The 25,379-nt window shown below is 43.8% G+C and overlaps 1 non-coding gene and 1 pseudogene across 1 annotated transcript; both read right to left on the bottom strand.

Moving 5' to 3' along the window:
- Positions 1-8,856: 8,856 nt before the first annotated feature.
- On the bottom strand, positions 8,857-9,030 carry LOC138297609 (U2 spliceosomal RNA; annotated as a pseudogene).
- Positions 9,031-24,630: 15,600 nt separating this feature from the next.
- On the bottom strand, positions 24,631-24,819 carry LOC138297604 (U2 spliceosomal RNA). Its single transcript, XR_011204177.1, has one exon. It is a non-coding gene; the product is annotated as a U2 spliceosomal RNA (small nuclear RNA).
- Positions 24,820-25,379: the final 560 nt, after the last annotated feature.

The raw sequence follows: 25,379 nt of genomic DNA, 5'->3' as shown, positions 1-25,379 counted from the left end.
GGCAAGTTGTATTTTTGAGGATTAATTTTATTATTGAACAACAACCATGTTCTCAATGAACCCAAAAAACTCATTAATATCAAAGCTGAATATTTTTGGAAGTAGTTTTTAGTTTGTTTTTAGTTTTAGCTATGTTAGGGGGATATCTGTGTGTGCAGGTGACTATTACTGTGCATAATTATTAGGCAACTTAACAAAAAAAAATATATACCCATTTCAATTATTTATTACCAGTGAAACCAATATAACATCTCAACATTCACAAATACACATTTCTGACATTCCAAAACAAAACAAAAACAAATCAGTGACCAATATAGCCACCTTTCTTTGCAAGGACACTCAAAAGCCTGCCATCCATGGATTCTGTCAGTGTTTTGATCTGTTCACCATCAACATTGCGTGCAGCAGCAACCACAGCCTCCCAGACACTGTTCAGAGAGGTGTACTGTTTTCCCTCCTTGTAAATCTCACATTTGATGATGGACCACAGGTTCTCAATGGGGTTCAGATCAGGTGAACAAGGAGGCCATGTCATTAGATTTCCTTCTTTTATACCCTTTCTTGCCAGCCACGCTGTGGAGTACTTGGACGCGTGTGATGGTGCATTGTCCTGCATGAAAATCATGTTTTTCTTGAAGGATGCAGACTTCTTCCTGTACCACTGCTTGAAGAAGGTGTCTTCCAGGAACTGGCAGTAGGACTGGGAGTTGAGCTTGACTCCGTCCTCAACCCGAAAAGGCCCCACAAGCTCATCTTTGATACCACCAGCCCAAACCAGTACTCCACCTCCACCTTGCTGGCGTCTGAGTCGGACTGGAGCTCTCTGCCCTTTACCAATCCAGCCACGGGCCCATCCATCTGGCCCATCAAGACTCACTCTCATTTCATCAGTCCATAAAACCTTAGAAAAATCAGTCTTGAGATATTTCTTGGCCCAGTCTTGACGTTTCAGCTTGTGTGTCTTGTTCAGTGGTGGTCGTCTTTCAGCCTTTCTTACCTTGGCCATGTCTCTGAGTATTGCACACCTTGTGCTTTTGGGCACTCCAGTGATGTTGCAGCTCTGAAATATGGCCAAACTGGTGGCAAGTGGCATTGTGGCAGCTGCACGCTTGACTTTTCTCAGTTCATGGGCAGTTATTTTGCGCCTTGGTTTTTCCACACGCTTCTTGCGACCCTGTTGACTATTTTGAATGAAACGCTTGATTGTTCGATGATCACGCTTCAGAAGCTTTGCAATTTTAAGAGTGCTGCATCCCTCTGCAAGATATCTCACTATATTTGACTTTTCTGAGCCTGTCAAGTCCTTCTTTTGACCCATTTTGCTAAAGGAAAGGAAGTTGCCTAATAATTATGCACACCTGATATAGGGTGTTGATGTCATTAGACCACACCCCTTCTCATTACAGAGATGCACATCACCTAATATGCTTAATTGGTAGTAGGCTTTCGAGCCTATACAGCTTGGAGTAAGACAACATGCATAAAGAGGATGATGTGGTCAAAATACTAATTTGCCTAATAATTCTGCACTTCCTTGTAGTCCACCCAAACACCAGGTAAGATAGGGTGTGCAGGGAGCGCAATTCCGAGCTCTAAGAGCTGACCACACGGTCCTTGGGGGGTTCTATTTTGCGCCCCTAATAGGCAGACTGGCACCAGCACGCTGGTGTCCTTCCTCTCTCTATCCTTTAGAGGCGAGTGGGCCTTTTCCGGTTAATTTGCATAAATTTGCATATACGATGCAAATTTACTTCACTTCCAAGTCGAGGTTGTAGATCCAATAAATATCAAATTTACTTCCACTGGGTAGTGGTTTCAATCTGATAAGAACAGATTTTTTTCTTTTTTTATTTATAAGTTTTTATGTGCATTTTTACAGTTTAACCAATCCCCTTTCAGGGTGGTGTACTTTGACCAGTCCAAAGTTTGGTGCTCGCAGGCATCAGCTTTGGTGGTTTCCATCTAGATATTTTGAACTATTAAGACTTACCCCATAGTGGGGTAGGTCTTTTATGATGTTTTTATTAGCCATTTGGCCCGTTCTTTATATTGCCATGTTTGGTTTGCTACTTCCTGGCCTAATCTTTTAGTGTCAACAATCACATATATAATTGCTTTATTAAAACACAATTTTAAGCATTCATTGGTGGTCAGATGTTTGTGCGAAAACAGAAGTAGATTCCTTGAGGCCCACAGAGTTTCTTTGGCTGCGTTAATTAGTTTCCAAGCGATCTCTGTCTGCGGAGGGGAATCCCAGGCCATAAAGGATGTTCTCATGTTGTAGGGTTGTCATGGTGGTGATGCGTTTCAGTAGTTTCCCCAGTTTTTTCCATAGTTTTTGTGCGTAGGGGCAGTTCCACATCAGATGAGTGGTTGATTCCTCATGTAGACAGTTTTCTCTGGGGCATTTTGGTGTTTTCGCCATCCCTCTGCAGTGTTGAAACTGTCTGGTGGGGAGGCATTCGTGGATGACCATCCAGGCAATGTCTTTTTGTTCGTTTGTCAGGTGTTTCCAGCTTACTTGTTTCCATGTTTCAACTGTCTTTTTTTCCGGCCAGTTGGATATAATGTTCATTTTTGCCTGGTTTTCAATGTCTCTGGTTAATTCTTTTGCTGTCGTTTTCTCTCCAATGTCCTGTAGTAGTGGTCTATTTTTCACCATAAAGGGTTCTAGGAGTATATACATTGGTGGTGTGATGAGGTCAAAAATCTTGTTTGTTACTGAGTACAGCTTGAATCTGTGGAAAAGGAAGCCTGCATGAAATTTGATGTATGCAGCACTTTTTGTGTTCTTGTTGTGTAGACTTCTGTAGCATAACATGAAATATTTACTGAGCAAAAAGTCTCCGACATTTGGCATTTTCTTCCCTCCTTTGTTGTGGGATTTGCAGATTAGTTCCCTTTTTAGTTTTTCTGCTGTTGAGTTCCATAAGAATGTAAAAAGTAGTCTGTTCGGTTTTTGGAGCCTCACTTTGGATGGGGGGAAAATCACGGCTATGTACAGTAGAATGGGTAAAATGACTGCTTTTATGACTAAAATTTTCCCTTCTAGAGTGAGTTTCCTTGTGCACAAGAGGTCGAGTTTGTTTGTGACCCTTTTTGTAGCTTCCTGACAGTTTTTTTTTCCCCCTTTGGTATCTTGTGAGAAATGGATACCCAAGATCTTTGTAGGTTCTGTGGTAGTCTTGACCGGAAGCTTGGTTAAGTTGTCCCACTGGCCCATGGTGAGGACTGTTGTTTTTAAGTCATTTAGGGTTAGGCCAGATGCTTGGCTAAATATTTGGCAATGCAAAATGGTTCTTCTCACTGCCTGTGGTGTTTTGCATATTACCGTGAGGTCATCCATGTAGGCTATACATTTGGCCTCAAGCCCTTTTGCCCCTGGTATCAGCGTCCCTCTTATGGTTTTATCCTTTCTGATCTGGATTAGTAAAGGTTCCAGGGCACATATGAAGAGGGCTGGGGACAAAGGGCAACCTTGACGCACTCTTGTCTGGATACAAAAGGGGTTAGACAGTGATCCATTTGTGTTTACACAACTGGTTGCATTGGTGTATAACATTTCTATAGTCTGTATGAAGATGTGGGGGAAACCCATCTTCTTTAGTACTTGTAATAGGAAAGTGTGTGACACTTTGTCGAAGGCTTTGTTAAAGTCCAGCGCCAGAATGCCAACTGTCTCTTTCCTGTCCATAGTTGACCAGATTGTATCTCTCAGTGTTATCAGGTTGTCCCAGATTTGTCTGCCTGGGACTGCGCAGGTTTGGTCTTCGTGTATTACACTATGTAATATTTTCTTCATCCTGTTGGCTAGGACTTTTGTAAAAAGTTTATAGTCCACATTTAAAAGTGAGATTGGTCTCCAGTTACTAATTTCTTTTTCTGGACCTTTTTTGTGGATTAAAGATATTACCCCATGACAAAATCCTTTTGGGATTGTATTGTTTTGTATGCATTCATTAAACATTTCAATTATATCGGTGGCTATGATAGGCCAGCATATTTGGTAAAATTCCCATGGGATCCCATCAATCCCTGGGCTAGACGCCTTGTTGCATTTTTGGAGAGCTTGTAAGAACTCTTCCCCTGTGAGGTTTCCCTGTCAAAAATCACTTTCATTTGCTGACAACACGTTTTCAATGAGGTTGGTATGTTGAGACATTAAATCTTGGTCTTCATTCCCTTTTTGGTACAGTTTTTCATAAAACATTTTTGCCACTTTTAAAACATTTTCTGTCCCGTCCTGACTTACTCCTTCCTCATCTATCAGCTCTTGAATTTCTTTATGCACCTGTGTTTTTTTCCGGACAAAATAGGAGGTGCATTTATCTCCCTCTTCATAGTGTTTTACTCTAGCATTAAAAATGGTCTCTCTCCCTTTTTCTTGTAGCCATGTATTCATTTCTTGTTTTGCTTTTGTCATTTCTTGTTGGACTTTCATCCCTAGACCATCTAACTTGTGTAGTAGTGCTATCCTGTCTTGTAATATGTCAAACGGTTCTACCTTTTGTGCGCTTCTCTCTTTCCCTATGGTTTTGAAGTGGTCAGCTATGTTTTTTTTTGTTTGCACCCACCAGTCCACAATGGATGTGTGTTGTGGTTTGTTCTTCCTTAGGTCTTTGTATAGTGTCTCAAATTCTTGTAGTATGTCTTTTTCTTGTAGTAGGGACACATTTAGTTTCCAGTAACCTTTCCCTCTTTTCTTGTTTGTATCTGGTATGTGGCAGTAATCAAAGAGTGGTCTGAGAAGGGTGTGGGGGTGATGTGGTATTGTGTGGTGGTGGTGTTTTTGTTACAGAAAATGAAATCAATACGTGATTTGGTGATGCCTTTGTCTGAGTGCCATGTAAAGTGTGTGCCTGGTTTGTGTTTGTCTCTGTATGTGTCTTTTAGGTTTATGTCTTTGAGGAGTATGTGCAATGTTTTTGCTGATATGTCTAAGTTGTAGTTGGTTGCTTTCCCTATTCTGTCTTTCCCTGATAAAATGCAGTTGAAATCCCCTACTAGGAAGATAGGGTGTGAGCCTGTGAGAATTTTTTTTTTTTAAGTGAAACAATTCTTCTTTCTTTTTTGTTTGGCGAAGCATAAACATTACATATTTGGAATGACACACCATTCAAGTCAACTGTAATTAACATTGCCCTACCAGCACTTATAATAGTCTCTTTTGTTATTTGTGCGTTATTGTTTTTGCAAAGTATAGCTATACCTGCATTTCTATTCCCTCCCCTTGACCATGCGGATGGGCCTAGTGTCCACCAATTTTGTTCTTCTGCATAGTCTTTTTTGAGGTCTAAGGAACATTCCTGTAGGCAAATAAAATCCGGAGTTATGTTTTTGCAGTATTCCATAACTGTCATTTTTTTTTAGTTCTGTCCAAATCCTCTAACGTTCAGAGTAGCGAGTGTGATCGCTATTAGTAAAAAGTGTGTACTCTTCTTGGTTGTCTTATAAAGGTGACCATGGTGAGTCTAGATTTTCAGACATCCCCCGTTCATTATGGGGGTTAGTGGACCATATTCTTCTGTTATACCTAAGAATGGTGAAAGGGTGGTATTATTAACTTCCTGTGATTTGGCTGGTCGTTGTGATTCCTGGGTTTCTGGGATCTCAGTGTTTTCCTGTACCTCCTCCTCATCAGAGAGGTTCTGTAGCACGCTTAAACTTCCCTTTTACTGCTGTATTTGTTGTTTTGGGAGATTGTTTTTTTTTGGGCATGGTTTGTAGTTTGCTTTTTATGGTTCCTGTGGCTTTCCTTTTGCTGCTTTTTGGGTGTTGCCACCCTTTGTCGTCCATTCCGTTGTGGGTGTTGATTATTTTGTCTTCTTCTTGTGCTATTTCCCCTATTACTGACTCCATTTGTTGGACTGCTAGGGTGATTTGAGAGTCTGAGGGCGGGGTGTTTCCCTGTGGTTCCTGAGTTATGTTGGTTGTTTTGTCTTGCCCTTGGGAGTTATTTTCTTGTGGTTGTTCAGTGTCATTGCTTGTGAGGCTTGCTTGTCGATCTTGTTCTGCTGCTTTAAAAATTTCCTTTTTGAGTTTCTCAAATGTTTCAAGATGGTCAGAGTCAATGTCTATTTCTAGATTTTCTTTTGCGCCTTCTGTTTGCCCAATTAGGTTGAAAGGGTAGTTGTTTTTGCTGGTTGTTACATTGTCTCCTTTGTCTTTGGCTACCTGGGCATAAGAGTATTTTCTCATGTGGCATGAATTAAACAGGTGCTTATCGCTTCCGCACATATTGCACCTTTTCGGTTTGGGGCATTCAAAGGTTTTGTGACCTGTTTCAGTGCAGTTCTTGCATACCTCCTTGTTGCAATTCTCTTTGGTGTGTCCAAAAGTTTGGCAGGATCTGCAGAAAGTGGGTTGGTTGGGGTAGTTAAGAAAACCCTTATTTGCCCCTATGGAGAATGTGGCTGGTGGGTGCTTGAGGTTCCCCATGCTGGTTTCATCATGTTTTAGTGTGCACAGGTACCTCCTTTTTCCATTCCATACTCCCAACTAATTTTTCAGGTGCCATCCCCCTCTGATTTTTTCACAATACTTATTTAAAAAGAATTCAACATCCTGGTCAGGGACATAAGGATTATACATATGGATTGTGATTGGTATTTCCTTAGACGTAGTAGCATTCGTAACGGTTATTACCTTCATTGCCTCTTCATTTTTTTTAAAGCTTACACTATACATTATGTTGTTTACTGTTGCTTCATTTGTAAAATTGAACTCATATACTCCCCTATTTGGGTATTCTTGTATGCATCTTAACTGTTCTATCCCTACTTTAAACAATTTATCAAGTGTTTCAAGTACAACATACTGTATACCCTTCACATTCCTTTCCTCCTCGTTTACTTCAAATTTAATTGTGTTGTGCCCTTGTTTGGGCACATTTTTATTATATTGTGGGCCTGTGCCCATTGTGCTCCATGCTGGCGCCATCTCCCTTGGAGAAACAATATCTTATAGTTGGTTTTGTGTATTTTACTCACTACACATAGCTATAGTTAAAAGAAAAACATGGGGGTGATCGGGGAAGAAATACCTGGTCCACCTGTGTGAATCGTGTGATGGGTCCCGAGACCCTTGATGCTGTTGGAAGGCTCCTGAGACCCGCAAACCGGGCCCGGCCAATCACCGCCATTCCCGGGTCCGCGACGTGGGAAGGAGTCTCCTGGGACCCGCGATCCGGGTCAGAAGCAGATCCCGGGTCCGCGTCTCGGGAAAGGAGGCTCCTGGGACCCGCGACCCGGGTCCAAGCAAATCCCAGTTCAGCAACGCGGGAGAGGAGGCTTCTGGGACCTGCGATCCGGGTCAAAGCCAAGACCCGCGGCGCGGTAAAGAAAGCCTTTAGTGCGTCACTAGGATGAGAGCCTCTGGGGATCGCGATGCGTGTCAAAATCTCCTGGGACGCGCAACGCGAGTATCGAAGTGTGCGAAATCCGCTCCATCGGTCAGAGGGTCTCCCGGTGAGCGTAAAAGGCTTCCTGGTCCGTGATGTAAAACCGAGGCCTCTGGGTCTGTGGTGATGTTGAGAGGGCTTCCCAGCCTTCGGCACGGGTCTCAGTATCGCGGGCAGTTGGATAAAGAGCCGTTCTCCCTGGATTCCGAAGTCCGGTGTAGCCTTCGACGGGACAATGATTCAGCGAGGGGGTGGGGGGGAAAGCTCGACCGGCAAGCTCCTGGTGGTAAGGGTGAGGCTCCTGGTGGTAGCAGTGATCAGCGATCCTCCTGTCCCCTACAGCATGTGCAGTGACTTTTCCCAGTGATGCAGGTGTCCCTCAGGTTTGGCTTCCCAAAGGTGGCGCAGCCTCGCTCCGGACAAGCCAGACAAGAGTCCCAGCCCCCAAGATGGCCTCCCCCGAGTTCTCCCTGGACCCTTAGCCCCTCCACCAGTTAACACACAGCCTGGCCTCGGACAAGCCAAGGAGCGCAGGCCCAGCACCTTCCGGTGTTAGGGATCAGAGTCAGACCTCCCAGCTAGATCCCAGACTAGGTGAACCTACCTGTGATCTTAGCCAAAAGGCCGAGAAGCGATAACCCGAAAAGGGACCAGAATTCTCACCTCACCGGCCGGTCTCCCTAGCTGACTCGGGCTGGCGCCATCCTTTCCTTGGCCATTCACGGGCCTTTCGCCTCTTTTCCCCATCTCTTGGCAAGAGCTCAGCGAGTGACAAAAGGAAAAAGAGGCCCTGGCGCTGGGGGCGGGGGTCATCTGGCTCCCAGAATCCTCAGCAGTCGCCTCATTATGCATCCATTAGCATACCCACGTTGCCCAGTTTCTAGTTTTTGCATGCCCCTCCCCTTCCTGTCCACTGCGTCCAGCCCCTTGGTCGGAAGGCCTGGCCACCCTGGACAGCACCCTGGCAGCAAGTGGCCGGCACCTCGCCCTCGCTTACCCAGGACTCTGTTGCCCTGTAGCTTAGGCCTATAGATAAGGCTCGGCCGTTCGTGGCCATTCGGGGTCAGGCAAAGAAGGCAAAGGACTCTGCCTCTGCCTCTTCCTTCTACCCAGAGAAGACATGGACAGTGTCCAACTCTTCTGTTCTGCCACAGGCAGCTGCCCCCCCCTCTCTCTCTCTCTCTTCTCCCCCCTTCTCTCTCTTCCTTCCTTCCTTCCTTCCTATCTTCCTATCTCGCTCCTCCTCACTTGCTGAAAACGCGGTAGATCAAGAAAGGGCTAAAATGAAATAAATAATTAAATAAATCAATCAATAAATAAAACAAGACACGGCTGCCACAAAGTGGCCAGGTTGGTTTTATTTACACCCAAAGACATTAGCGCCACTTTACAGAAAGCCAGTGAAACGCTAATTTTGCATCTTTTTTTTTCAACAGCATGTTTTTCCCCGGGTGGGGAAGTGCACCATTCCTGGAGGTACTGCAATACCAGGTTGATGCGTGGAGTGGACAGAGCAAGCTCCTATTCCATCTCCCTGTTCCAAAAATCAATTTAATATATGGTCCCCAGATAGGACGTATCAGATATTAAACTGATAAGAACAGATTTTTTTTTTGTGTAAAAATAGTCTTTATTGAATTTTTAGTGCATATTTACATTTTAACCAATCCCGAACCATACGGGTGGTGATACATTGGTCTTGTCATGCCTTTATCTTTTAGGTCCATGCCAAGTTTACAAAAAATTCAAAATACAATTTCAACATTTACTTGTCTATAATTTTCAGTTTACATACAGGTGGTGACACCTTTATGATGAGTCAAGATTGAACACACATTTAAATTTAAGCAGTGATTTTGTTTTTTAGGAAACCCAATCTTTCCAATTTCTTTGTTTCAATGTTTTTTCTGCTTCTTCTTTACCATATGTTTTATAATCATCCCAATAATAGGTCATTAATTTATCTAAACTTATTTTAATACAATCTTTAATTGTAAACTGGTTATGTTGGTATATTCCTAGATTTCTAGTGATCCATAACCCTTCTTTAATGCATGAAACAATTTTCCACAGTAAAAGTTCTTTTGTACTTGTCAAGGAAGAGGAAATTCCATAAAGAATAAGTTCATAGTCTATGGATCTTTGTCCCGATATCCCTTTTATCAAGGGTCCAATTGTTTTCCAAGTCTTTTGCGCGAAAGTACAGTTCCAAAGAAAATGTAAAACCGTCTCATCTGCGTGGCAATTCTCCCTTGGGCATCTTGGTGTCGCATCTGTTGTGTTGAAAGCTCTTTAAAGGAAGTCCTTTATGTATTGTTAGCCAACATAAGTCCTTTTGGCTGTTTGTCCGCTCCGTGTGGTTGGCTTTCTTCCATGCTTTCTTTGACTGCTCCTCGTTGAGATTGTTTGCTGGAGAAAGAATCTCAGTCCTCTTGATGGCTGCTTTAAAAGTCTTTTTGTTGGCAAAATCATCAATGTCCAAATTCAAATGTTTTAGTTTTTTTTAAAAAGAGTCAATCACATTATACATCCTAGGGACAAAAAAGGCATTTGGGATGGCATTGTCTGGAAATACAAGTTTATATTTTCAAAAAATACTGTCTACATTGTATTTAACAAAACATGATGTTATATATATATTTTTTTTTTTTTTCATTTATTGCATTTAGACAAAGAAACATGTAATTCGTCATGGTAAAATGGTACAAATTCAGTAAATCTTTCCCTCCATTGTTTATTGATTTAAAAACAATTTCTCTCTTTATTTTTTCCATTTTGGATGACCAAAAAAAGACACACAACAGTTTCTGTAATTTATTTAAAATCAGCTTCTGTGGAGGGAAAATCATAGCATAGTAGAGGATTAAAGGTAGAATTACCGCTTTTATTACTAATATTTTCCCCACTAGGGTTAAGGATCTAGTTTTCCACAACCCCAACTTCTGCTGTGTTTTGTTTATAACAGAATCCCAATTAACTGAACCTGAGGTGTCTTTGGAAAAGAGAACCCCCAGTACTTTTATTGGTTGTGTTTACTTGCATTTTTTGGCTAGATTGTCCTATCTACCTATTGTTAAACAGTTACTTTTCCCCATGTTAAGTTTAAGTCCTGAGGCTTGAGAAAAAATATTAACATGCAAAATTATTCTTCTTACAGATTGAATGTCCGGACATAGGACTGTTATGTCGTCCATGTATGCAATGCATTTTGCAGGGGTTCCCCCTGCTCCTGGAACAAAAATCCCTTTTATCACCTTGTCTTTTCTTAGGGTGGACAGCAAAGGTTCCAAAGCACAGATGAAGAGTGCTGGTGAGAGGGGACACCCTTGTCTGACCGCTGTTTTAATTGGAACTTGATCTGTAAAAAAAAACATTTATTTGAAAAGAACTTGCAGCATTATCATATAGCATTTGGATCATTTGGGTGAAGTGTTGTGGGAAGCCCATTTTTGTTAACACTTTAAACATGTAGGAATGTGAAATGCTGTCAAAGGCCTTTTGAAGATCTAAAGATAGAACTCCCAATGGTGAGTCATTTTTTACCGCCAAACATATTGCATCCCTTATTGTTATAAGGCTGTCCCAGACTTTCCTCCCTGGCACTGCACAGGTCTGGTCTGGGTGTATTACAGAGGATAAAACTTTTTTAATTTGGTTAGTTAAAAGCTTGCTGAAAATTGTACTATCCGCATTCAACAATGATTGTTCTCCAATTATTGAGATTTTGTTTTTCTCCTTTCTTGTGTACTGTTCCCTGTAAAAAAGACACCGGTAAATTATTGTTTAAAATCGCCTCTGCCAGGATTTGCATGAAATCCTGTGCAATGGTACCCCAAATTGTTTTATAGAATTCCCATGGGAGCCCATCCAGGCCAGGAGATTCATTTGTAGGGGCCTTGGACAAGACTTCAAAAAAAATTCTTGTCCATCAAAAGGTTTGCTTAAAAAGGATTGCGACTCTTTTGTGAGAGTTTCTTTGATATCCTCCAGGAAATCTTCACAGATGTTTTCTTCAATCTCTTTCTCTTGATATATTTTGGAAAAAAAGGCATGTGTATGATTTAACATTTCATTTATGTCAGATGTTTGTTTTCTTTACCGTAGTTTTGCGTCAAAAATTTGACCGCCGGCTAGCGCCATTTCGTAGCGCCGTGCGGGCGTCAAATTTATACTTTGATGCACGGCGGCGCATTCAACAGGTGGGAGTCATTTTTTTTTTTACGCACATCGCGGCGTCAAGTCGTAAAGGAAAACGACGTTAACGCGGCGTAAATGACTGTGGGTTGATTTAAGTCACCGCAAACCGGATATGCGCCCTTTTTTATGACGCAATAGCGTCAAAAATAACCGCGAACACTGCCATTTCAGCAGAGGAGAGCCAAAATGGATCCCAGATGCCACTACAGACCCCAGGAAGATGACAACAGACCAGGAACCAGCCAGGACGATCCATACAAGAACCAGGACATTTATAGAAAGAAAAGAAAGTGTCGCTTCAGTGCAGAGGAGCAGGAAATCCTGGTTAAAGAGGTGACGGAACACCAGCACCAACTGTTCATCACCTCAAAGTTGCCAATCAGTAGGAGAGAGGCCATAAATCAACAAATTGTTGACAAGATCAACAGTGTGGCTGAAGTACGCAGGACAGTCACCGAGTGTAAGAAACGCTGGCATGACTGCAAACGTAGGACAAAGGAAAAAATGGCCAGGAACAGGAAGGCAGCACTGCAGACTGGAGGTGGGAGTCCAGCACACCAAGAGGCCCTGGACCACATGGAGGAGATGGTCGTAGCCATCATCCCTGAGGAGATCGTCACAGGGATTCAAGGACAGGACAGCGCAGACTACCACCAGACAACGCACATGCAGGGTAAGTTGCATGGGGAATTAAAATGCAATAATGTCAACTGTGAGCAGGGGTGGGAAATACCTACTACACATTGCCTGTAAGTCATCATATACATGGAGTGGCATGGGTAAAGGGGTACTGCAGGGGGGCATGGCCTGCACAAACAGAAGCTGGGGCACAACACCAACAACAGTCCCATGGGGGCATCCTGTCATGCCAACAATGGAGCAAAGGGAAAGCCTCGACAGGAGGGAAGACCACTACGTCAAACTTACATCCTGGCACTCGTCAGCCAACATATCTCCTACATTAACTAGGGCCCTATCAGCATTCCTCTAGCCAAAACAACAACTGCAATGTAACTGCAACAACAGTTGACACTACCACCTCTGATCTCTGTGCAGCTATAGTAGCCAATGGCAGTAACCTCCCCATGGAACATACCTACCTAATTTAGGGGGTGAGGATGACATCTGCAACAATCTCCTGAAACAAGACAAAGCCCCAAGTACACTCAAATGTCAATGTCCATAGGTGTCACAAACATCAGCCAATGTAAACAACAATGGGAGTGGCACAGCACTAAGGACACACCCATGCTGCATATGTCAGGGTCCATCCTGTGCCTGGCAAACAAGGCAACATCACATATGTCATACTGCTCAGACAACAGCATTAAGGAGGGGACACATGCAACTGGTCACTGAAATGCTGCACAGTCAGAGGGGGAAATAGGACACTGATACGATTATCAGGGCAATCCAATGTAACACACATTACCCAACATCAGCAGGACACATTAACAACGTCAACATCCATATCAGATCATAACATTGCCATGCATAGGATATGCTACATGTCAATTACATTGAAGTCAATGTGAACAATCAGGGATTGGTGCAGGTCCTGAGAGGCAATTGTGCTGCCAGGACCATCAGAACACCCACAGCCAGTGAAAGGTCTCACCATGAGAATGGATATACACGGAGGGTCGAGTAGGACAAAAAGGTGGCTATTCTCTATTTGGTACAAAGCAACACCTAGAGGCAAGTAGGCAGACAAGTCTGATAACTCAATAACATACATGTGACACACATGTGGGCCATAGGCCTATAACAATGCCCATATGAAGGACAGCAGATACCAATACCAAACAAAATCACAAAGTGAATTCATCAAAAGGCAGGCATGTTAAGTCAAAATTGTCACAACACAGACACACTAATTGTACCCTGTTTCATTGCAGAGGAAGATGGATCTCCTGCCGATATGCCTGTCCCAGATTTGAGCCCATAAACATTCCCCAGGAGACCATCCAAAAGGTCCTAGAAACCCTCCAGACCCCACCTTCAGTCACAAGGAGGAGCACAGAACAAGCAGCCATCACAGAAGATCCACCCACCACCCTAATTGCAAGACCTGCCAGCTCCAATACAGCTGAGGACTCCGACGACACTGGCACGAGCTTTGAAAGAACTAGTTGGAGTACAGCGGGAGCTGGCCAAGGAGGTGCGGGTGGGGATGCAAACTATGGCAGCCAGCCTTGAGGGGGTGCGCTCCTGCATGATGTAATCTGCAGATCAGGCAGCAGCTATGCAAGCCCTAACATCCATACTGCAAGGACTACAAGAAACTGTCAAAGAATTCACCACTGCAGTAAGGGAGTTGCCACAACACCTCGCACCCCAAACTTTCCAATGCATGCACAAATGCAATCATGACTCCCTCAGGGCCGACCTGGCTGCCTACCATCGTGATGTAGCTGCTATTCTCAAAAACCAGCAGGCCCTCCTTGCTGCAGTACTGCCCTTAAGACCTTCACAGGGAGCAGCCACCGGGATGTCTGACTCCACGTCTTCTAACACTGAGGTGTGTGTTGCCCCTTCACAACCAACAACAAGAAGGACAAAGCAGGCAGCACACACATTAGAAGAAGAAGACATGGAACAGATCACATTCACACGGAAGAGTACCCGGAAGCACTAGTCCCTGCACCATGGCCTACTTTGACCAAGGTCCTACGTTTTGTCAATTGCCAGTCTCACTACAACTATACTCAATGACTGTTCTGCTAACCACTGTATGACTTGTCAGCATTGCCAGTGAATGTCTCTCTCCTACTAATCAGCAAATCCTGTCCCTCTGCACTGTCTGTAACATCACCCCAGCATGTCAGGAGAATCATCCACACCCCTTCTGTAGGATCACCATGTAAGAATGCACTAGAACGGACTCAGCAAACATGGACAATGTACATTTTGCACTACAGCACCTATCAATAAATAACACTTGCACACCTATTGTGTCTCTGTGTTAATTCACACTTCAACTGTGCAGTACCTAACTCCAAAGTGGCTGTGTGCCAACCATGTAGATTCTCTATACTACTGTCCTGATTTCATGTATACAGAAACATCTGTGCAGTGGCCAGGATTGCATCATAGCCTTACCATACTGAGGAAAATAACTGATGAAGGGACTAACCACACACAATCATGCTGTGTTGGACAGAATGATGCACCATCTATAGCTATTCTAGACAACTAATGGTGGCTGAGAAATGTAGGCACCATGCAATACTTAAATAAGAAATAATGCCGCAAAATGTAAGGAATCATTAACAATTTACACTGCATCAATCACCCTTACAGAGTATACTTCCATGAAGGGAAGTCATGCTGAATCAGTACACACATGATGTAGGTCAGCAATGACAGCAACAAGACAAGAGTGTGAACAACTCCTCATCTACAAAGATCTCCCTGAACTTCACACTGCTGTCCGACCTATCAATTTATTTGTATTTTTTTGTATTTGTTGCACAATGTGTAGGAAGACCAATGCTAGCAGTCAGATGGCTCATGTTTTCAACACATACCAGATGCCTGTAGCTGTATGTAATGTAGTGTTGCATTTGTGTCAGACAAGCAACACGTTAATGCCTCTATATGTACTCTACAGGTCATATTGGCCAGTGAGTAAGTCATGTAGGAACAACATACCTACATATGTAGACGCCATAGCTAGACAGAAAATTAGAAACCCATGATGATGCTATAAATGCGTGTTGCCTTCACGTCACATGAAGTTAGATATGTTGTCCACACATGTCACATGTGTGTCTGGTTGCTGTGTGTTGAACATGTCCACCTAGCCTGTTTGATTGTGAGGGGTCATGCAGTCCTCATGGAACCAGCTTTTGGATGTCTCTCTGGGATGCACATGCTGAGATGTATGGATTACATTATTGTTGGGGCATACTAATGGAGGGGTAACTTTGACAACACCTGACTGTCCTGGCCACTGCATGTGTGTAGTAGGGTGTGTAACTGTAGCAGGAGACTCATCCAATGTTAATGTTGAATACAAAGTCATCCATGCAGTATGAGCATGTGGGAAAGTGTATCATTACCATGTCATATTCACACAGTGTCATTGTAATTGAAATTATTTGTCAGTTCACCCAGTCTGAGTATATTCTTCCTTTCATGCTTTACAGATGGACCAGCCCCGTACACCGTGGGAGAGGTGGCACATTTTGAGGACCCAGATACCTACAGTGAGTGTTGGCTGAGTGCTATTTTCATTGTTTGCTAGTGATGCATGATGGACTACTGTGTGTTCAAGAGAATTCTTGATTTGATGCGCTGGCCGTTCATTGGCATTGTTGCTTTAGTGTGATATCAAATAGGGCTTCTGTTTCTGTAAAGCGATACCTAGCCATCTCTCAGATTTAAGGGCTGTAGGTCATTCCATTTGGGCCGCAATGGGGAATGGGATGAGTCATTTGGAATACACTGGTCAATGTAAGACTTGGTCGGGGACTTGGCATGAACTGAGTCTGCATATCAGACTGACATTCTCCCATTTAGCTTTTGCAAATGGCTTTGATGAAAAGTGCATCTTCCTAGTTGAGGATGGACTGTGTACACTGTAGGTTGGATCTTCCGGGGGCATGTACTTCCACAAGGTGAACTAGAAGTGTGTGTGACTTGAGTGCAATGGCCTAGGTGTTCTGTCGACTCATGAGAATGGGTGTTCTTGCTCCTCTGTGTGTGTTGTAAAACATGCCTCACTGATAGTATGTCATGTTGGCCTAAGTCATAGCATTTTGACATGTGTGGACCTTGGATGTGACAACGTTTTGCTGACTCCAACGTGTTGCTAGCCCTTCATAGGTGTTGTGTGTGAAGGCACATACTTGTTGACCTTTCTATACACTCCTGGGTGTGCATTGAACATGGGATTGTTGGTTGTTCTTCCCACACCACCCTCAAAGACTGCCATGTTAATGTGAAACAGGGTACCTAGGACTGTGCAACCAGTATGTGACATGTACTTGAGACCTTTTGCGACTTGATTTAGAACCTAGGGCCAGATGTAGCAAACTGTTTACAAGTTGCAAATGTCATAAATTTCTCTTTGTGAGTTGCAAACGTCTGTTTGCTATTCAGAAATGTATTTAGTGATTCTGAACATATTTGCAAAATGCTTTTCCAAATCCCAAATAGGAAGGGGTTTTCCCGTCCTATTTGCGACTCGCAGTGGTATGCAATTCCATTTGCAACCGAGTACGTGGTCGCAAAGTGAGTCGCAGTTATCATCCACTTGAAGTGGATGGTAACCCACTTGCTACCTGGAAGGGGTCCCCATAGGAACCCTTCCCCTTTGTGACTGGACCTAAATAATCATGTACAAAACAGCCAGTGGTCCAAGGGACCACTAACTGCCCTGAAATAATCCAAGATTGAAGTTTTTGTATTTTTTTCTAAGTGCAGCTCATTTTCCTTTCAGGTAAACGGCCTACACTTGGGAAAAAATTACCTGCGTAATTTAATAGCAGTCACGGCCATGGAGGTCTGCTGTTCCCAGCAGGCCTCCATCCCCGTGAGTGCCCATAGTCGCTAAGGGGGCGCAACTTGGAACCCACCTCATTGATGTTAATGAGGTGGGTCTTAGCGACCCCATAGCGACCTGCAGACGGTGTCGGACACACCGTCCTGCATTGCAAATTGCTAGTGGCAATTTTCCATCTTCCTACATCTGGCCCCTAGTGTAGACATTTGGTTATGGCCCATGGGTTCAATCTTAGCACACAACTAATTACAAATGGCATTGTGTCCACAATTAGGATGGTGATGCTTTTATCTATAGTCCGAACAGGGAGTGCAGTAGTCACTTACAGTTTTTATGGGGCTAACCATGTCCCATTATGAATTTGTGTTTCTGATTTGTGTTTGACTTTTGACATGTAGCCCACACATGTGCCTTATGCATGTGTTTAGTTCACAAGTACAAGATTCTTGTATATTTGGGGGGCGGTAGAGGTGGACTTAGGCCCCCAGCACCCTAGGATTTGCCCATCCAGATTAGCTAATGTATCCATGGCTTTTATTTATTATGTTATGGCAAACCTGCAGCAGCAGGCTAATGTAAGGCCATATGGTATGAATGACTGTTAACCATTCATTTTTCTCATTAGCCCATTTGACCTTTGCAGTATTGATTATTTGGAGCAATCTTGCATACCATTTTCCAATGACTGTTTGCAAAACTCTCAGCGTTCCACATGTGCTGATGAAAAATATTTAGTTGTTGTCTGTGGCCCTTTCTGCATTACCTGGTTTAGTGGCATGTTACATTCTTCCTGCTAGGTTCAAACTGGGACACAGTTGTGATGGGCTGCTTTCAAATATTAGGTTGATTGTATGACATATGTGTACATGTGTGTGGGAATGTGGATCCACTATCACCTGTCTGGGTGTATGTTGTCACTGTAACTTCAAGGTCTCCTCCTGAGTTCGTGGCAGCTAATGTTGTTCCAATTGGGTATTGCTCATTTTTGGGCTGGGTGAGAGACTGTCTCAGGTGTCTGGATCAGGCATGTGTAATTGCCACATTTGTACTCCTGTTGGCCTCTGTGTATGTATGGTAATGTATCATGTCACATCCTACCCTCTATTGTGATGTTTCTTTTTGGTGTGATGATTGTTATAGCATTCTTGCTCAATGAGACGACATTCTTCTTCAGCAATTTCAAACTAAAGGTGGTCAGAAATGCATAGGCCAAAGCATGATGTGGTGTTTGTTATCTGTGTTTATTTACAATTGTGCAATCCGAGTTATTATAAGAAATTATGAAAAAAAATTATTGACAAGCTGTTGGTGCCTACGCACTCCTGCTGCCGTGTTAGGTTGTTCCCCCTCCTGTTGCAGGCCAGCATCCTCCTCTTCGTCATCCTCAGGCATGTCTGGGTCCGGTTCAAGGAGGGTAATGTTCCTTTTTACACAAATATTGTGCAATATGCAACAAGTGAGTATGATCTTACAGACCATCTCTGGGGAATAGAGTAGGCTACCGCCAGTTATGTCAAGGCAGCAGAACCTTGACTTTAGGATCCCAAAGGTCCGCTCCACAATGCTGCGTGTCCTCTTGTGGGCGTCATTGTATGCCCGCTCTGCAGCAGTATTTGGGTTCCCAAATGGTGTCATTATCCAAGGCTGGATGCCATACCCCTGATCAGCTGAAAGAAAAACACAGAATGGGATCAATTAGATGTAGGAGGCACTGTTGTCCGGATCTTTGATGGCAGTAGTTGTCTTGTGTTGTCTGACTCTTTTGTGTACTAATGTGACAACCTATGGTTGTTGGTGAAAACTTTTGCATTGAGTTTTTTCCCTTGGCTGAGCAAGTGTTTGTTGGCTAACCGTTTGTTAGCAGGATGTATTTGTTTTTCCAGTACAGTGTGCCCTCCCTAGCATTGTGACTTGTCATACAGGTGTCCGTGTGTCTTCACTGGGGGTGAGATGATAGTTCCATGCAGAGTTGAAACATGAAAGTGTAGTTGAAACGTTCATATGAAAGTACCCAGGCCATCCCATACCTTTAAACTTATGCAATGTATTAGTGTACAGGTTATTGTGAGACTTCCAATTTGCAAGGTGACATTTAGGCAACCACACTCATTAATGTCTTCACATTAAGCTGTAGAGTAAAATCAAATGTGTGACAGGTTCAATGGTGACTTCTGAAACATGGCTAGTGATGTGAGTACCTCAGTGAGTTCCTGGCTAGGTGTTGCTATTGTGGTGTATGTGTTGTTTGTCCTAGAGGGTTTCTGTGCAGTGTGTATATAAGTTTGGTTTTTGTCCTTACCAACAAGTAGTACTCCCAGGATATTTAGCCACAATGTTGGTGATCAATCCTTGGTGATCGACTATGGCCTGCACGTTGATTGAATGTGTGTGCTTCCTGTTGCGGTAGAGGTGTTCAATCGCAGCAGGTGGCACAAGGCGTACGTGTGTGCAGTCGATTGCCCCAAGGACATGCGGGAAGCCACTGATGGCGTAGAACCCCTGTTTAGATGCCTGCTGCTTCTGCAGTGTGTTAGGGAAGCAGATGTGGAGGGGTGTCAGGCGAATGATGGCATCCAGTACTTTAGGCAGGAATGCGGAGAATGATGGTTGTGATATTCCACCAACCAGGGCACCAGTTGTCTGAAACGAGCCACTTGCCAGCAGGTGAAGTACGGCAAGCAGCTTTGTTTCTGTTGGGATAGTGCGGGGAGTCACTAAAGTGGGGGCCAACTGCTGTTCAATATTTCTCAGCAGCTGCTGAATGGCCTGCCAGTTCAACCGGTACCTCTGGATGATGTCCCGTTCCCTGAGGCCATGCAAGGTTGTTCTTGGGCGGAATATCCTCTCCTGCCTTCTGCGCAGTCTTTGGGGTCCCTGCTGTTGTTGTTGTAGCTGCTGTTGTTGCTGCAGGGCGTCTACGTGCATGCTGAAGAAAAATCACCTCCATGTCTCCCTGTTGCTGCTCTGCTGCTCTGCTGCTCTGTTGTTTGTTCTGTGTGTTCTAATTAAGTACAGGTGTGTTTGCCCCATTTTAACGCCTGCCCTGACCCAGGTGTTAAAATTTGACGCTATTCGTGCTTTGCGTCATTTTTTAGCTCCGCCTACCGGCCGGGAGTCATTTTTGCCCGGAAGCATAAATATGACGCTCGGCTGTGTGCGTCGGTTTTTGGACGGGAACGCCTAGCCTGCATGTCATTAACGCAGGGCGGGGTGCCGCTTCCAGAAACTGACGCACATAGCAGCATTTTCCTTTTGCGCCGGCTCGGGCGTCAGGGTTTAAATATGGGGCAACATTTGCGCTGAGTGTGCGTCAAAATTTTTGACGCACATTCGGCGCAAACGGAGTATAAATATGCCCCTTAATGTGTTCTGATGTAAAAATATAGTCTATCCTGGAGGTGGTATTCCCATCTCCTGATAACCATGTAAACCCTGTGTTGTTTGGATTACATGATTTGAAAGTGTTTTGTAGGGTACAATTGTCAATGATGTTATTTAAAGTTTTAGAAGAAATACCTAATTTATAGTGTGTAGCTGAACCTATTCTATCTTGGGGGGCTCTTATGCACTTAAAATCCCCTGCAATGAAAGTGGGTTGTGAACCTGTAACAAAAAAAGTTAAGTCGTTGAACAAATCATTTCTTTCCTGTTTGTCTGTATGTGCATAAATGTTAATGACTTTCAAAACGGTTTCATTTACTTTTAAGATACAGGACAAACCTCTTCCTGGGGAAATAACAGTTTCCTGCAAAATGGAGAAATTGCCATTTTTACATAAAATGCCTACTCCCGCATTTTTGTTCCCACCTCCTGACCAGGATGATGGGCCTTGTCTCCATTCTCTTTGCAGAAAGGAGTAATCCTCAGCATATGGAATACCACACTCCTACAAAAAAATGTCAGCCTTCAAATTTTCACAATAATTGAAGACAGCAGCTCTTTTGGACTGCTGTCTAATACCCCTGACGTTTAGGGTGGCTAAAGTAATAGCCATTAAAAAATAAAAACCATACATGTTTGCATTATTATTCAACAGGGTCAATTTCAGTTATCTCCTGAGGGAGCAAAGATTGGCTCTCCTCTTCTTTTCCCATGAAAGGGGGAAAATCTTTAAAAGACTTCCCCTCCTCCAAAGGGTTAGTAATAGATTCAGACAGACCCTCTGAAAGAAGGTCCTCTGGGTCTGATTGCTCCTGGAGTACACTGTACCTTGATCCTGGAACAATGGTTATTTTAGAATTAGTATCATTTTTTTGCGATGTTGCTTTCCTTTTATTTCTTTTTTGAACCGCCTCTTCAGAAAATTGTTGGTTCCTTTTCTCTTTCCTTTTTTTCAACCTCTCTAATTGCCTCATTGATTGCCTTGGGGAGTTTTCAAAATCCCTTTCATTAGAAGCCCGCTCAGTTGGCATCTCCTCTTCTGATTCTGACAGGAAATTTTCTTTTAAACTTTGTTTGGGATCACTATTTTTTGTTTTTTTGGTAACTTTTTTTGTTTTTGGGTTGTTCATCTCCCTTAGTGTCTACCTCTCCTTCTTCCATGTTCTCTTCCGTTGAAAAGAACGTTTCTGACCCTTGGGTTAAATGAGTGGACCCAGTTGTTGGTGCTGCAAAAAGCCATTCTTGACTATATTCTAAATCTAAATCAATTTCAGGCCGCCTTTCTGTTTTTGGGTTAGAGTCTGTGGCACTAGCACCCGATTCATTAGTATTTTCTTTTTGTACTAAGTAATCTTCTGGAGTCTCTGGGATGACAATTTGAGGGTGGGGTTGTGAGGTTTTCCCTAAAATTTCGTTAGCGGTAAGATCAGGTAGGGTGGATTTTTCTTCCGCCTTTGCCAGTTCTTTAAAGGTTGGGCTTATCTCATTTGGCCCTGTTTGATCTAATTGGGATGAACTCTCAACTCTTGATTTGTCTGAGGAGAGATTTTGTCTTACAGGACAATTTTTATAAAGATGAGACAAACCCCCACACAAATTACATTTTTTGGGTGCCTTACATTCATGGGCCATATGCCCTTTGGTGCCACAATTCCTACAGATATCACCTGTACATTGTTCTTTGATGTGCCCAAACTGAAAACATGTTTTGCAGAACATGGGTTGCCCTGGGTAGTAAAGGAAACCCCTATTTGGCCCTATGGTGAAGTTTAGAGGTGGGTGTTTTGTGCCTCCAATCCCTTCATCATCCCTTTGGAGTACCACCATGTATCTCCTCTTTCCATTCCATACCCCCCATTCATTCCTGACTTCACTCCCTCCTCTAACACTTTGGCAGTATCTGCGTAAAAAAAGTTCTATTTCTGACGGTGCAGAAAAAGGATTAAACATATGCACCGTCATGGGGATTTCTCGTGGTGCTGCGAGTGGGGTGATTAAGGCCCATATTTATACTTTTCGACGCACAACTGCGCCAACGCAGTTGTGCGTCACAAAATTTAACGCCGGCTAACGCCATTCTGAAGCACCATGCAGGCGCCGTATTTATTCAATGACGTTAGCCGGCGCTGCGGAGTGGTGTGCGTAAAAAAAAATGACTTACACCAGGCAGTGCCGGCGTAGGGGAAAATGGAGTTTGGGCGTCAAAAAATGGGGCAAGTCAGGCTGAGGCAAATTTTTCACCTCAACCCGATTTGCGTCATTTTTTTTCACTCCCAACCCCCATTGAAATGACTCCTGTCTTAGCAAAGACAGGAGTCATGCCCCCTTGCCCAATGGCCATGCCCAGGGGACTTATGTCCCCTGGGCATGGTCATTGGGCATAGTGGCATGTAGGGGGGCACAAATCAGGCCCCCCTATGCCACCCAAAAAAAATACCTATCTGAACTTACCTTAAGTTTCCTGGGATGGGTCCCTCCATCCTTGGGTGTCCTCCTGGGGCGGGCAAGGGTGGCAGGGGGTGTCCCTGGGGGCATGGGAGGGCACCTCAGGGCTCCTTCCGAGCCCACAGGTCCCTTAACGCCTGCCCTGGGCTGGCGTTAAAAAATGACGCTAACGAGGGTAGACGTCATTTTTTGGACCCGCCCACTCCCGGGCGTCATTTTTGCCCGGGAGTATAAATACGACGCACATGCCTCGGAGTCATTTTTTAGTAGGGAACGCCTCCCTTGCATTTCATTAACGCAAGGAAGGTGTCCACGCTAAAAAATGACGCTAACTCACTGAACTTTGACGCTCGACGCGTCTAACGCCAAAGTATAAATATGGAGTTAGTTTTGCGTAAAAAAAAAACGACGCAAATCCGGCGCAAACAGAGTATAAATATGCCCCTCAATATCCTTCTAACTCTGTATTTTCCCTATTTTGGTTAAATTTATATGTAAAATCTTGTTAAACATTTTCACTCTGAAATGTTATATCAAAGAGCCCTCTGACTCTAAAGTCTTGCATACATTTAATCTGTTCAGGCTTAATGCCAACTACTTGCTTGAAAACGGTGTCCATAAGGTGATTCATGTTCCTCTTTTATTTGGCTTCCTCCAAAATCTCAAAGCGGACTGAGAATTTCATTCCTGTAAATGTGTTACTTCCATTCCTCTGGTTTTTTCCATAATTTCCATTACTACTACCGCCAGCGGCTGCTGCGTAGCTCTTAGAAGCTGCCATGGTTGGTTTAGATTTTGTGGCTCCTCACTTTAAGAAACTCATCTGGGCCTTGTTATGGGTGTCTCTGCAGTGGGACTGCACCAAACTGTGAATGTCCCCAGGCCGAGCACTTTCCAAGTGCGCCCAGGGACTCTCACCACTCTTTTCTTACTCTCAGACCCTCCACCACCCTCTGGTACACAGTACTTATAATAATGTGTTTTCCTGACCGTAGATCAGGTGTTCCTTCTTTGGGTGATGGAAGATACCTGTTACTTTAATTCTTGAGTGTTCCTAGGCCGTGCACTATCACAGTGCACCCAGGGACCCTCACTCTGACACCAGGACTCTGATGCCAGCACCTCCAAATCTCTCAATTGAGTGTCCCTAGGCCGAGCACTATCAAAGTGCGCCCAGGGACTCTGGTGTCAGCACCTCCTGCTCCATGCAGCTATGTGCGTGAGCTCATAAATTCCTGGGATACCTGGAGGGCTTTCCCCAAGCTCACCGATGTCTGGGCATCAGCTGGGTCCCGGTCATGCCAGGAATCCTCAGCCCGTCCCTCTATCGGTGATCAGGGGGATCACCTCCCGATGCAGGACTTCGCCTCGAGGTCACCCCCAGGTACACTCAGCCTTGCCACGGACAAGCCGTGGAGCGAAAGCCCAGTGCCCCTGGAGATTTGCCCAAAAGCGTCCTACTGAAAAGGACAAATTTAAAAAAAAGGGGGGGGGGGGGAGAGTCAGGGAATAAAATACCACAGAAATATAAAACGGAATAAATAAATAACAACATAAATAAAACAAGACACGGCTGCCACAAAGTGGCCAGGTTGGTTTTATTTACACACAGACGTTAGCGCCACTTTACAGAGACAGTAAAACGCTACTTTTGCTTTTTCATCTTTTTTTTCAACAGCATGTTTTTCCCCGGGTGGGGAAGTGCACCATTCCTGGAGGTACTGCAATATCTGGTTGATGCGTGGAATGGACAGAGCAAGCTCCTATTCCATCTCCCTGTTCCAAAAATCAATTTAATATATGGTCCCCAGATAGAGGACGTATCAGATATTAAACTGATAAGAACAGATTTTTTTTTTGTTTTGAAATCCTTTATTGAAGGTATTTGGCATAGAAATACAATAGTTTTTACAGAAATGTTTAAAAAAAGGATTAGTCATGGTTACAAAACATGTTTTGATGGAAAAAAAACATATGCATGGTTAAATTAACTTTTTTAACAGTGAGAGAAAAAAACCCAGTACCTTTCGGGTGGGGAAAAACTAGAACTATATTTAAGGCCTATATAAAGGCCAATCCATTTGACACCTGGTGGCTTTGGTGATATCGTGGAAAGCGCCGCTCCCGTTCGGGAGGGCTGAAAACTAAAATTTTATTCATGGCCTATATAACTGCCAATCCATTTGACACCGGGTGGCAAGGTGGGGCGGGGGAAAAAGGAATCCGGTTACCCAGCCCTTCCAGTTTTTGACCTGCCAAAGGCAGTTTGCCTTGTCCTGACTTTGTATGGCTCGGTCAATGTACAAATAGGTAGTTACTTTGTCGAGGCAAAGGTTACGACAGTCTGAGAGAGTTAAATGTTTGTGTGCAAAAAGTAGCAGATTACGGGGCTCCCACAGCGTCTGTTTGCCGCAGTTCAGCAGTCTCCAGGCAATGATGCGCTGA

This window comes from Pleurodeles waltl, chromosome 5 (assembly GCF_031143425.1).
Source record: "Pleurodeles waltl isolate 20211129_DDA chromosome 5, aPleWal1.hap1.20221129, whole genome shotgun sequence".
In the NCBI taxonomy this organism is placed as follows: Eukaryota; Metazoa; Chordata; class Amphibia; order Caudata; family Salamandridae; genus Pleurodeles; species Pleurodeles waltl.
The sequence above is the reverse complement of the archived record's forward strand: the minus strand, read 5'-3'. Positions and strand labels throughout refer to the sequence as shown.